This window comes from Chiloscyllium plagiosum, unplaced genomic scaffold (genome assembly GCF_037043375.1).
Source record: "Chiloscyllium plagiosum isolate Xiang-an unplaced genomic scaffold, Cpla_swu_hap1 HiC_scaffold_14, whole genome shotgun sequence".
NCBI classification, from domain to species: Eukaryota; Metazoa; Chordata; class Chondrichthyes; order Orectolobiformes; family Hemiscylliidae; genus Chiloscyllium; species Chiloscyllium plagiosum.
Window position 1 is genome coordinate 124,297,351 of NW_028270152.1, and position 12,839 is coordinate 124,310,189.

A 12,839-nucleotide genomic window follows, 5' to 3' on the forward strand; every position below is an offset into this window, starting at 1 on the left:
TGACATATATACTCCCCTTGGCTGATAAACTGAAATGTTAGCTCTGAGCTGTTCCTTCTGAATTAACATCACAAAGTTACATTGAGAAAGATCTTTGTGAAGTGCCTGTGTTCTGTATCTGTTCTCCCATGTACCCCGCCCTCCGAATACAATACCTTACAAAGCCTTAAACCTGTTTGTCAACTTTCAGCAGAAGCAGCCTCAGGGCATTGAACACAGACTGAATGACTCAGTGACGCTTGGATCAGATCAAATTCTCAAGCAAACAGATGGTGGGGAAATTCAGCGCAATTCAGCAGGTAGCAACGGTGAAGAGAGAGAGGAACAATTCGCATTTCAAGTGACCCTTCCTCAAAACGGTCTGTTCTGAAGGAACGTTCCCGCAGAAATCACTGGATTGAAAGGTGAACTCTCTGTCTGTCTCTTTCTCCCTCTCCCTTCAGAGATGCTGCCGGACATGCTGAGTTTCTTCAGCAATCTCTGTATTGATGTTTCAGGTCTCCAGCGCGGCCGTACAGATTAACTTTAGTGTTGCATTCTCAAGCTTGGTCGATTAAAGGGATTGAATCCCTCTGCTACAAAGGGGGGTCACTTACCACAGCTAACAGGTTCGTGATGCCAACACTGTTGGCTCAATCTCTATCATGTCTGCAATTACAATGAAGGCCCCAGCTTCTCAACCTCACCCCTCACCTGAGGTGTGTGACCCACCAGGCCTCTCTCTCTGACAAGACAGCAGCTCTCGGCTCCTCCTGGTCCATACTAACTTCCCAACTTTAAAAGGGCACTCCAGTAAGAGAGCTCTTTCCATGGTTCAGGTCAAAATCCTGGAGCTCCCTCCCTAACATCACTGTGGGACACCCAAGGACTGCAGCAGGAGAGTACAGCTCACCCCAACCTTCCAGGCCACTATTAGAGGGTGTGAGAATTACAGACAAGCCACATGTGAAAATAAGTTTTATAACAGGGTCACGGTGGATGGTCACGAACTCCGTTTCTTTCCCTGTGTTGAAATCAGCATAATGAAGAAGCCAAGGTTGGGTTGAAAATGACAATGATAGCTTTCGTAGGTTGGTGTTTATGAGAGTTTGTATCGACAGTAAGAATGTTTGAGCACTTATTCAAGGGCATGCAGGTAGCTGCCAGAGGAAGTGATGGGGGCTGGTACAATTGTGACATTTAAAAGGCATCAGGATGAGTATGTGAATAGGAAGGGTTTAGAGGGATATCAGCCAAGTGCTAGCTAATGGAATGAAATGAGATGAGAATATCTGGTTGGTATGGACGAGTTGGACAGGAGGGGCTGGTTCCAAGCTGTACACCTCTGTGACTCTGTAACTCTGAATAGTCTAGAACAGAGAGTTTCAGACAGGGTTTAGTTTGTGTGTCTCTCTCATGCTTCCTCAGAATCTGCAAATGCCATGTCTCCAAATTTCCACAAGACTCTATGAAATAGAAAAAAAGAGGGTCAGTGCTGAGGGAGTGCTGCACTGTCAGAGGGTCAGTACTGAGGGAGTGCTGCACTGTCAGAGGGTCAGTATTGAGGGACTGCTGCACTGTCAGAGGGTCAGTACTGAGGGATTGCTGCACTGTCAGAGGGTCAGTATTGAGGGACTGCTGCACTGTCAGAGGGTCAGTACTAACGGAGTGCTGCACTGTCAGAGGGTCAGTACTGAGGGATTGCTGCACTGTCAGAGGGTCAGTATTGAGGGACTGCTGCACTGTCAGAGGGTCAGTACTGAGGGAGTGCTGCACTGTCAGAGGGTCAGTACTGAGGGAGTGCTGCACTTTCAGAGGGTTAGTACTGAGGGAGTGTCACACTGTCAGAGGGTCAGTACTGAGGGAGTGCTGCACTGTCAGAGGATCAGTGCTGAGGGAATCCTACACTGTCAGAGGGTCAGTACTGAGGGAGTGCTGCACAGTCAGAGGGTCAGTACTGAGGGAGTGCTGCACTGTCAGAGGGTCAGTTCTGAGGGAGTGCTGCACTGTCAGAGAGTCAGCACTGCGGGTGTGCCGTACTGTCGAGGGTCAGTACTGAGGGAGTGCTGCACTGTCAGAGGGTCAGTACTGAGGGAGTGCTGCACTGTCAGAGGGTCAGTACTGAGGGAGTGCTGCATTGTCAGAGGGTCAGTACGGAGGAAGTGCTGCACTGTCAGAGGGTCAGTACTGAGGGAGTGCTGCAGTGTCAGAGGGTCAGAACTGAGGGAGTGCTGCACTGTCAGAGGGTTAGTACTGTGGGAGTGCTGCACTGTCAGAGGGAGTGCTGCACTGTCAGATGGTCAGTACTGAGGGAGTGCTGCACTGTCAGAGGGTCAGTACTGAGGGAGTGCTGCACTGTCAGAGGGTCAGTACTGAGGGAATGCTGCACTGTCAGAGGGTCAGTACTGAGGGAGTGCTGCACTGTCAGAGGGTCAGTACTGAGGGAGTGCTGCACTGTCAGAGGGTCAGTACTGAGGGAGCGCTGCACTATCAGAGGAACAGTCTGAGGGATACCTGCATTGTAAGAGAGTCAGTAGTGAGTGCCACTCTATCAGATGAACTGAATGGCCTAATTTATGCTCCGATGTCTTGTGGTCTGAGAAGAACGTGTCGAATTGTTCAGTCCATTTCTGCCTCTGCTTCCTACAGACCCTGCTCAGTAATGATTCCCACGTCCAGGTTCCAGAGACTATGTTCTAACAGACTGTCTTCATTTGGTTACCACCCTCTTTTCCCAGGGATCAAGTTTTCGTTTCACGTGACTGACCTGCCAGCTCAAAGGGATATTTTCATGCTGCAGGGCTGAGGTTTATTCCTCAGCTTCTGTGTGCTCATCCCAAATGAATCTCACTGCCCCACACTCAGCACCGTCGTGTGTTCCTTATTTCTGAGCTTCCCAATGCTAATCCACATCCAGAATGACATCCCACACTCCTCCAAATCGTATCGCAGGCTATTTGCCTGGGAGCGGGGAGTGCTAAGAGAGGAAATAAAAATCTGACAGTACTTTACAGTGACATGAAGGGTGAATTGATAATGAGAGAAAGAGTAGGTTGTGGAACACAGTGAGAATTTGTGCATGGACCCAGAGGCTACAGTGAATGGATGCATTGTGTCAATGCTCATTGTTACAGGGTTGATATGAAATCGTGGAGATGCTCTGTGATACAATTTAATGAATTAGCATATATATTGAGAGAGAGATGGTTCTGAGTGGTCTGGCCTTCTTACAACCCAATAAATCTCCAAAGACAGTGGAAATGTATCTCAGTTGACCGAATGAGGTGATGGAGGAAGTAGCAGGTACACTTGCAAACATTTTCAAATCCCATCTGGCCACAGGACAGGTGTCGTCGGACTGACCATGGTCCTGTTATTCAAGATGGAACATGGGATATACCAGGCAGCTCCAGGCCAGTCAGGCTAATATCGTGAGTGGGACGTCTGTTGGAAGCAATTTTGGGATATAGAATTAATCAGAATTTACAGAGACTGGAGTTCATGAAGAACAGTCAGAATGGTTGTGTTAAAGGGAGCTCAGGTCTGACCAATGGGAGTGCACATTTTAAGGAGGTTTCCAGGTATGTAAATAAGGACAATACTTTCCTGTCGCCTGCTTGGAGGTCAGTAAGGCTTTTATCAGGACCCATACTGGAAACTGATAGTGAACATAAAAACTCAAGATCCAAGGAATTTGGCGTAGAATGCTGAGTGGCAGGAAGCAGACAGTGATGGCCCAGTTAGAAATCTCTGTCTGTTCATGTCTCACTGCTGGGGTCTTGCTGATGTAGTTGTTAGAAAAGATTTAGATTTGAATGATGGATGGTTAATCAGTGGGGTCATGAATGATATGAAGATCGGTGGGGTGATAAATACTGAGGAGGACAGCCTTAGATTACAGAAGGATGTAGATGGCCTTATCAGATGGACCGATCAGTGACAACGGGTGAGGTGCCTGAAGGCTGGAGGGTGATTAATGATGGGCCATTATTGAAGTAAGGCTGCAAGGAACAGCCATTGAACTATGGAGCTGTGAGCCTGATGGCAGTGGTGGGTAAGCTGTTGGAGGGCATTCTGAGAGACAACTTACATGCATTTGGAAAAGCAAGAATTGATGAGGGATGGTCAGCTTGGCTTTGATTGTGGAAATGATGTGTCCAACTTGATAGAGCTTTTGAAGGGTAGACCATGGAGACAGATGAGAAAGTTTTACATGGGAGATTGCTTCGTAAAAGGTTAGATGAGATGGCATCCAGGGAGAGAGGACAGCACGGTGCCTCAGTGGTTTGATTCCAAGTCCCGGTGACTGTCTGTGTGGAGTTTACACATTCTCTCTGTTTCGGTGCGGGTTCCCTCCGGGTGATCCAGTTCCCTCCCACTGCCCAAAGCTGCCATGGGAAATGCAGCATTACAGGGATAGAGTAGAGGATGTGAGTCTGGGTGGGATGCTGTTCAGACAGTCAGTGTGGAGCCAATGGACGGAATGGCTTGCTTCTACACTATAGGAATTCTAAAATTAATCCAGAGTGACAAGTAATGTTCTGGGGACCTGGGCTCCAATCTTGGACAGGGATGGATGTGGGTCCTTACAGTCTAAAGGGGTTTGATCACAATCTGAGGGGGGTGCTGGACTGAGCCCTGAGCCCTGAAGTGTTGAGGATGTGAATGTTTTGTGGGGCTCCTGTCTAAGGGGCTTTGGGGGTTAAACACAACAAAGTGATGAATTCTTTGGTAATGAGGGAGCATTTTCTGAGGTAATTAGGAAGCACTTTCTGAGGCATTGAGGGAACAAAATCTGATGTATTGAGGGAGCACTTTCTGAGGTATTGATGGAGCACTTTCTGAGGTATTGAGGAAGCAATATCTGTGGGACTGAGGGAAAACTATCTGAGGTACTGAGGTAGCACTATCTGCGGTATTGAGGGAGCACAATCTGAGGTATTGAGGGAGCACTTTCAGAGGTATTGAGGGGGCACTTTCAGAGGTATTGAGGAAGCACTATCTGAGGTACTAAGGGAGCACTTTCTGAGGTATTGAGGGGGCACTCTCTGAGGTACTGAGGGAGAACTGTCTGTGGTATTGATGGAACACTTTCTGAGGTATTGAGGAAGCACTTTCTGAGGTACTGAGGCAGCACTTTCTGAGGTATTGAGGATGCACTTTCAGGGGTACTGAGGGAGAAATATCTGAGGTATTGAGGGAGCAATTTTTGAGGTACTGCGGGAGCACTTTCAGAGGTATTGAGGCAGAACTATCTGAGGTACTGAGGGAGCACATTCTGAGGTATTTAGGGAGCACTTTCTGAGGTACTGAGGAAGCACTATCTGAGGTTCTGAGCGAGTCCTATCTGAGGTACTGAGGGAGAACTATCTGAGGTACTGAGGGACCACTTTCTGAAGTATTGAGGGAGCAATTTCTGTGGTATTGAGTATGCACTTTCTGAGGTACTGAGAGAGAACTATCTGCGGTACTGAGGGAGCAAGTTCTGAGGTATTGAGGGAGCACTATCTGAGGTACTGAGGGAGAACTATCTGACGTATTGATGGAGCACTTTCTGAGGTATTGAGGGAGCACTATCTGAGGTACTGAGGGAGCACTTTCTGAGGTACTGAGGAAGCACTTTCTGAGGTATTGAGGGAGCACTATCTGAGGTATTCAGGAAGCACTTTCTGAGGTATTGAGAGAGCACTTACTGAGGTATAGAGGGAGCACTTTCTGAGGTACTAAGGGAGCACTTTCTGATGTATTGCGGTAGCAATTTCTGAGGTATTGAGGAAGCACTTTCTGAGGTATTGAGGGAGCACTTTCTGAGGTACTGAGAGAGCACTCTCTGAGGTATTGAGGAAGCACTTTCTGAGGTATTGAGGGAGCACTTTCTTAGGTACTGAGGGAGCACTATCTGAGGTATTGAGGTAGCACTATCTGAAGTACTGAGGGAGCACTTTCTCAAGTTTTGAGGAAGCACTCTCTGAGGTAATGAAGGAGAACTATCTGTGGTATTGATGGAGCACATTCTGAGGTATTGAGGAAGCACTTTCTGAGGTAATGAGGGAGCACTTTTTGAGGCATGGAGGGAGCACTATCTGAGGAACTGAGGGAACAAGTTCTGAGGTATTGAGGAAGCACTCTCTGAAGTACTGAGGGAGAACTATCTGAGGTACTGAGGGAACACTTCCTGAGGTATTGAGGGAGCAGTATCTGAGGTACTGAGGGAGAACCCTCTGAGGTATTTAGGGAACACTTTCTGAGGTTCTGAGTGAGAACTATCTGAGGTACTGAGGGAGCAGTTTCTGAGATATTGAGGGAGCACTATCTGAGGTATTGAGGGAGAAATATCTGAGATATTGTGGGGGCACTATCTGAGGCATTGAGGGAGAACTATCTGAGGTACTGAGGGTGCACTGTCTGAGGTATTTAGGGAGCACTTTCTGAGGTACACAGTGAGAACTATCTGAGGCACTGAGGGAGAACTATCTGAGGTATTGAGGGAGCACTTTCAGAGGTATTGAGGGAGAACTATCTGAGGTATTAAGGAAGCACTATCTGAGGTATTGAGGGAGAAATATCTGAGGTATTGAGCAAGCACTTTCAGAGGTTTTGAGGGAGAACTATCTGAGGTATTGAGGAGCACTATCTGATGTATTGAGGGAGAAATATCTGAGGTATTGAGCAAGCACTTTCAGAGGTTTTGAGGGAGAACTATCTGAGGCATTGAAGGAGAACTATCTTAGGTATTGAGGGAGCACACTCTGAGGTATTGAGATAGCACTTTCTGAGCTACTGAGGGAGCACTATCTGACGTACTGAGGAAGCACATTCAGAGGTACTGATGGAGAACTATCTGTGGTATTGATGGAGCACTTTTTGAGGTATTGAGGGAGCACTTTCTGAGGTACTGAGGAAGCACTATCTGAGGTATTGAGGGAGCACCTTCTGAGGTACTGAGGAAGCATTATCTGAGGTACTGAGGGAGCACTTTCTGAGGTACTGAGGGAGGACTATCTGAGGTACTGAGGGACCACTTTCTGAAGTATTGAGGGAACACTTTCTGAGGTATTGAGGCACCACTATATGAGCTATTGAGGAAGCACTTTCTGAGGTATTGAGGGACACTTTCTGAGGCATTGAGGGAGAAATAACTGAGGTACTGAGGGAGCACTTTCTGAGGTATTGAGGAAGCACTTTCTGAGGTATTGAGGAAGCACTTTCTGAGGTATTGAGGAAGCACTTTCTGAGGTACTGAGGGAGCACTTTCTGAGGTATTGAGGGAGCACAATCTGAGGTACAGAGGGAGCAAGTTCTGAGGTATTGAGGAAGCACACTCTGAGGTACTGAGGGATAACTATCTGAGGTATTGATGTAGCACTTTCTGAGGCACTGATGGAGCACTATCTGAGGTACTGAGGGAGCACTTTCTGAGGTATTGAGGAAGCACTTTCTGAGGTATTGAGGGAACACTATCTGAGGTACTGAGGGAACGAGTTCTGAGGTATTCAGTAAGCACTCTCTGAGGTACTGAGGGAGAACTATCTGAGGTACTGAGTGAGAAATATCTGAGGTACTGAGGGAGCACTTTCTGAGGTATTAAGGGAGCACTATCTGAGTCATTGAGGGAGCACTATCTGAGGTACTGAGGGAACGAGTTCTGAGGTATTGAGGAAGCACTCTCTGAGGTACTGAGGGAGAACTATCTGAGGTACTGAGTGAGAAATATCTGAGGTACTGAGGGTGCACTTTCTGAGGTATTTAGGGAGCACTTTCTGAGGTACACAGTGAGAACTATCTGAGGCACTGAGGGAGAACTATCTGAGGTATTGAGGGAGCACTTTCAGAGGTATTGAGGGAGAACTATCTGAGGTATTAAGGAAGCACTATCTGAGGTATTGAGGGAGAAATATCTGAGGTATTGAGCAAGCACTTTCAGAGGTTTTGAGGGAGAACTATCTGAGGTATTGAGGAGCACTATCTGATGTATTGAGGGAGAAATATCTGAGGTATTGAGCAAGCACTTTCAGAGGTTTTGAGGGAGAACTATCTGAGGCATTGAAGGAGAACTATCTTAGGTATTGAGGGAGCACACTCTGAGGTATTGAGATAGCACTTTCTGAGCTACTGAGGGGACACTTTCTGAGCTACTGAGGGAGCACTATCTGAGGTACTGAGGAAGCACTATCTGAGGTATTGAGGGAGCACCTTCTGAGGTACTGAGGAAGCATTATCTGAGGTACTGAGGGAGCACTTTCTGAGGTACTGAGGGAGGTCTATCTGAGGTACTGAGGGACCACTTTCTGAAGTATTGAGGGAACACTTTCTGAGGTATTGAGGCACCACTATATGAGGTATTGAGGAAGCACTTTCTGAGGTATTGAGGGACACTTTCTGAGGCATTGAGGGAGAAATAACTGAGGTACTGAGGGAGCACTTTCTGAGGTATTGAGGAAGCACTTTCTGAGGTATTGAGGAAGCACTTTCTGAGGTATTGAGGAAGCACGTTCTGAGGTACTGAGGGAGCACTTTCTGAGGTATTGAGGGAGCACTATCTGAGGTACAGAGGGAGCAAGTTCTGAGGTATGGAGGAAGCACACTCTGAGGTACTGAGGGACAACTATCTGAGGTATTGATGTAGCACTTTCTGAGGCACTGATGGAGCACTATCTGAGGTACTGAGGGAGCACTTTCTGAGGTATTGAGGAAGCACTTTCTGAGGTATTGAGGGAACACTATCTGAGGTACTGAGGGAACGAGATCTGAGGTATTCAGTAAGCACTCTCTGAGGTACTGAGGGAGAACTATCTGAGGTACTGAGTGAGAAATATCTGAGGTACTGAGGGAGCACTTTCTGAGGTATTAAGGGAGCACTATCTGAGTCATTGAGGGAACACTATCTGAGGTATGAGGGAACGAGTTCTGAGGTATTCAGGAAGCACTCTCTGAGGTACTGAGGGAGAACTATCTGAGGTACTGAGTGAGAAATATCTGAGGTACTGAGGGTGCACTTTCTGAGGTATTTAGGGAGCACTTTCTGAGGTACACAGTGAGAACTGTCTGAGGCACTGAGGGAGAACTATCTGAGGTATTGAGGGAGCACTTTCAGAGGTATTGAGGGAGAACTATCTGAGGTATTGTCGGAGCACTATCTGAGGCAATGAGGGAGAACTATCTGAGGCATTGAGTGAGAACTCTCTGAGGCATTGAGTGAGAACTATCTGAGGTATTGAGGGAGCACTTTCAGAGGTATTGAGGGAGAACTATCTGAGGTATTGTTTGGGCACTATCTAAGGTATTGAGGGAGAATTATCTGAGGTATTGAGGAGCACTATCTGAGGTATTGAGGGAGAACTATCTGAGGTATTGAGCAAGCACTTTCAGAGGTTCTGAGGGAGAACAATCTGAGGTATTGAAGGAGAACTATCTGAGGTATTGAGCGAGCACTTTCAGAGGTTCTGGGGAAGCACTATCAGAGGCACTGATGGAGAACTATCTGAGGTATTGATGGAGCACTTTCTGAGGTATTGATGGAAGACTCTCTGAGGTATTGAGGGAGCACTTTCGAGGTCTTGACGGAGAACTACCTGAGGTATTGAGGGAGCAATTTCTGAGGTACTGAGGAAGCACTATCTGAGGTATTGAGCGAGCATCTTCTGAGGTACTGAGGAAGCACTATCAGAGGTACTGATGGAGAAGTATCTGAGACATTGATGGAGCACTTTCTGGGGTACTGATGGAACACTCTCTGAGGTATTGACCGAGCACTTTCGAGGTATTGCGGGTGAACTACCTGAGGTATTGAGGGAGCACTTTCTGAGGTACTGAGGGGATACTTTCTGAGGCATTGAGGGAGCACTATCTGACGTACTGAGGAAGCATTATCTGAGGTACTGAGGGACCACTTTCTGAAGTATTGAGGGAGCACTTTCTGAGGTATTGAGGCACCACTATCTAAGGTATTGAGGAAGCACTTTCTGAGGTATTGAGGGAGCACTTTCTGAGGTATTGAGGGAGCACCATGTGAGGAACTGAGGGAGCAAGTTCTGAGGTATTGAGGAAGCACTCTCTGAGGTACTGAGGGAGAACTATCTGAGGTATTGATGGAGCACTTTCTGAGGTACTGAGGGAGCACTTTCTGAGCTATTGAGGAAGCACTTTCTGAGGTATTTAGGGAACACAATCTGATGTATTGAGTGAGAACTATCTGAGGTATTGAGGGAGCACTTTCAGAGGTATTGAGGGAGAACTATCTGAGGTACTGAGGAGGCACTTTCTGAGGTATTGAGGGAACACAATCTGACGTACTGAGGAAGCACTAGCAGAGGTTCTGAGTGAGTACTATCTGAGGTACTGAGGGAGGACTTTATGAGGTATTGAGGGAGCAATTTCTGAGGTACTGAGAGAGAGCTATCTGAAATATTGAGGTAGAACTATCTGAGATATTGAGGAGCACTATCTGAGGTATTGAGGGAGAACTATCTGAGGTGTTGAGCGAGCACTTTCAGAGGTTTTGAGGGAGAACTATCTGAGGTATTGAAGGAGAACTATCTTAGGTATTGAGGGAACACTCTCTGAGATATTGATGGAGCACTATCTGAGGTATTGAGGGAGAAATATCTGAGGTAGTGAGCAAGCACTTTCAGAGGTTTTGAGGGAGAACTATCTGAGGCATTGAAGGAGAACTATCTTAGGTATTGAGGGAGCACACTCTGAGGTATTGAGGTAGCACTATCTGAGGTACTGTGGGAACACTTTCTGAGCTATTGAGGGAGCACTATCTGACGTACTGAGGAAGCACTATCAGAGGTACTGATGGAGAACTATCTGTGGTATTGATGGAGCACTTTCTGAGGTATTGAGGGAGCACTTTCTGAGGTACTGATGGAACACTCTCTGAGGTATTGAGGGAGCACTTTCGAGGTATTGAGGGAGATCTACCTGATGTATTGAGGGAGCACTTTCTGAGGTACTGAGGAAGCACTATCTGAGGTGTTGAGGGAGCACCTTCTGAGGTACTGAGGAAGCATTATCTGAGGTACTGAGGGAGCACTATCTGAGGTACAGAGTGAGAACTATCTGAGGTACTGAGGGAGAACTATCTGAGGTACTGAGCGAGCAGTTTCCGAGGTATTGATGGAGCACTTTCTGACGTATTGTGGAAGCACTAGCTGAGTGAGTGCTATCTGAGGTACTGAGGGAGCACTTTATGAGGTATTGAGGGAGCACTTTCTGAGGTACTGAGAGAGAACTATCTGAGGTATTGAGGGAGCACTATCTAAGGTATTGAGGGAGAACTATCTGAGGTATTGAGGAGCACTATCTGAGGTATTGAGGGAGAACTATCTGAGGTATTGAGCGAGCACTTTCAGAGGTTCTGAGGGAGAACTATCTGAGGTATTGAAGGAGAACTATCTTAGGTATTGAGGGAGCACCCACTGAGGTGTTGATGGAGCACTTTCTGAGGTACTGAGGAAGCATTATCTGAAATACTGAGGGAGCACTATCTGAGGTACTAAGGGAGAACTATCTGAGGTACTGAGGCACCACTTTCTGAAGTATTGAGGCAGCACTTTCTGAGGTATTGAGGCACCACTATCTGAGGTATTGAGGAAGCACTTTCTGAGGTATTGAGGGAGCACTTTCTGAGGTATTGAGGGAGCACTATCTGAGGTATTGAAGGAGAATTATCTTCGGTATTGAGGGAGCACTCTCTGAGGTATTGATTGAGCACTTTCAGAGGTTCTGAGGGAGAACTACCTGAGGTATTGAGGGAGCACCTTCTGAGGTATTGAGGTAGCACTTTCTGAGGTACTGAGGGGACACTTTCTGAGGTATTGAGGGAGCACTTTCTGAGCTACTGATGGACCACTCTCTGAGGTATTGAGGCAGCACTTTCGAGGTATTGAGGGAGAACTACCTGAGGTATTGAGGGTGCACTTACTGAGGTACTGAGGAAGCACTATTTGAGGTATTGAGGGTGCACCTTCTGAGGTACTGAGGAAGCATTATCTGAGATACTGAGTGAGACCTATCTGAGGTACTGAGGGACCAATTTCTGAGGTATTGAGGAAGTACTGTCTGAAGTATTGAGGGAGCACTTTCTGAGGTATTGAGGCACCACTATCTGAGGTATTGAGGAAGCACTTTCTGAGGTATTGAGGGAGCACTTTCTGAGGTATTGAGGGAGCACTATCTGAGGTACTGAGGAAGCACTTTCTGATGTATTGAGGAAGCACTTTCTGAGGTATTGAGGAAGCACTTTCTGAGGTACTGAGGGAGCACTATCTGAGGTACTGAGGAAGAACTATCTGAGATATTGATGGAGCACTTTCTGAGCTACTGAGGGAGCACTATCTGAGGTACTGAGGGAGCACTTTCTGAGGTATTGAGGAAGCACTTTCTGAGGTATTGAGGGAACACAATCTGATGTATTGAGGAAGGACTTTATGAAGTATTGAGGGAGCACTTTCTGAGGTATTCAGGAAGCACTTTCTGAGGTACTGAGGGCACATTTTCTGAGGTATTGAGGGCGCACTTTCTGAGGTACTGAGGGAGAATTATCTGTGGTATTGATGGAACACTTTCTGAGGTATTCAGGAAGCACTTTCTGAGGTACTGAGGGCGCACTTTCTGAGGTATTGAGGGAGCACTATCTGAGGTACTGAGTGAAAACTATCTGAGGTACTGAGGGAGCACTTTCTGATGTATTAAGGGAGCACTATCTGAGGCATTGAGGGAGCAATATCTGAGGTACTGAGGGAGCACTTTCTGAGGTATTTTAGGAGCACTTTCTGAGGTACAGAGAGAGAACTAGCTGAGGTTCTGAGTGAGTGCTATCTGAGGTACTGAGGGAGCACTATCTGAGGTATTGA

At 46.9% G+C, this 12,839-nt stretch overlaps 1 long non-coding RNA gene across 1 annotated transcript in view; it reads left to right on the forward strand.

Annotated features, from left to right (window-relative positions):
* The first annotated feature begins 257 nt into the window (after positions 1-257).
* The window catches only part of LOC148148206 (uncharacterized), a 174,168-nt gene continuing 161,586 nt past the window's right edge, over positions 258-12,839 (forward strand). Inside the window, exon 1 of the long non-coding RNA XR_015759342.1 lies at positions 258-404. This is a non-coding gene — a long non-coding RNA (uncharacterized LOC148148206). The remainder of the gene's footprint in view (positions 405-12,839) is intronic.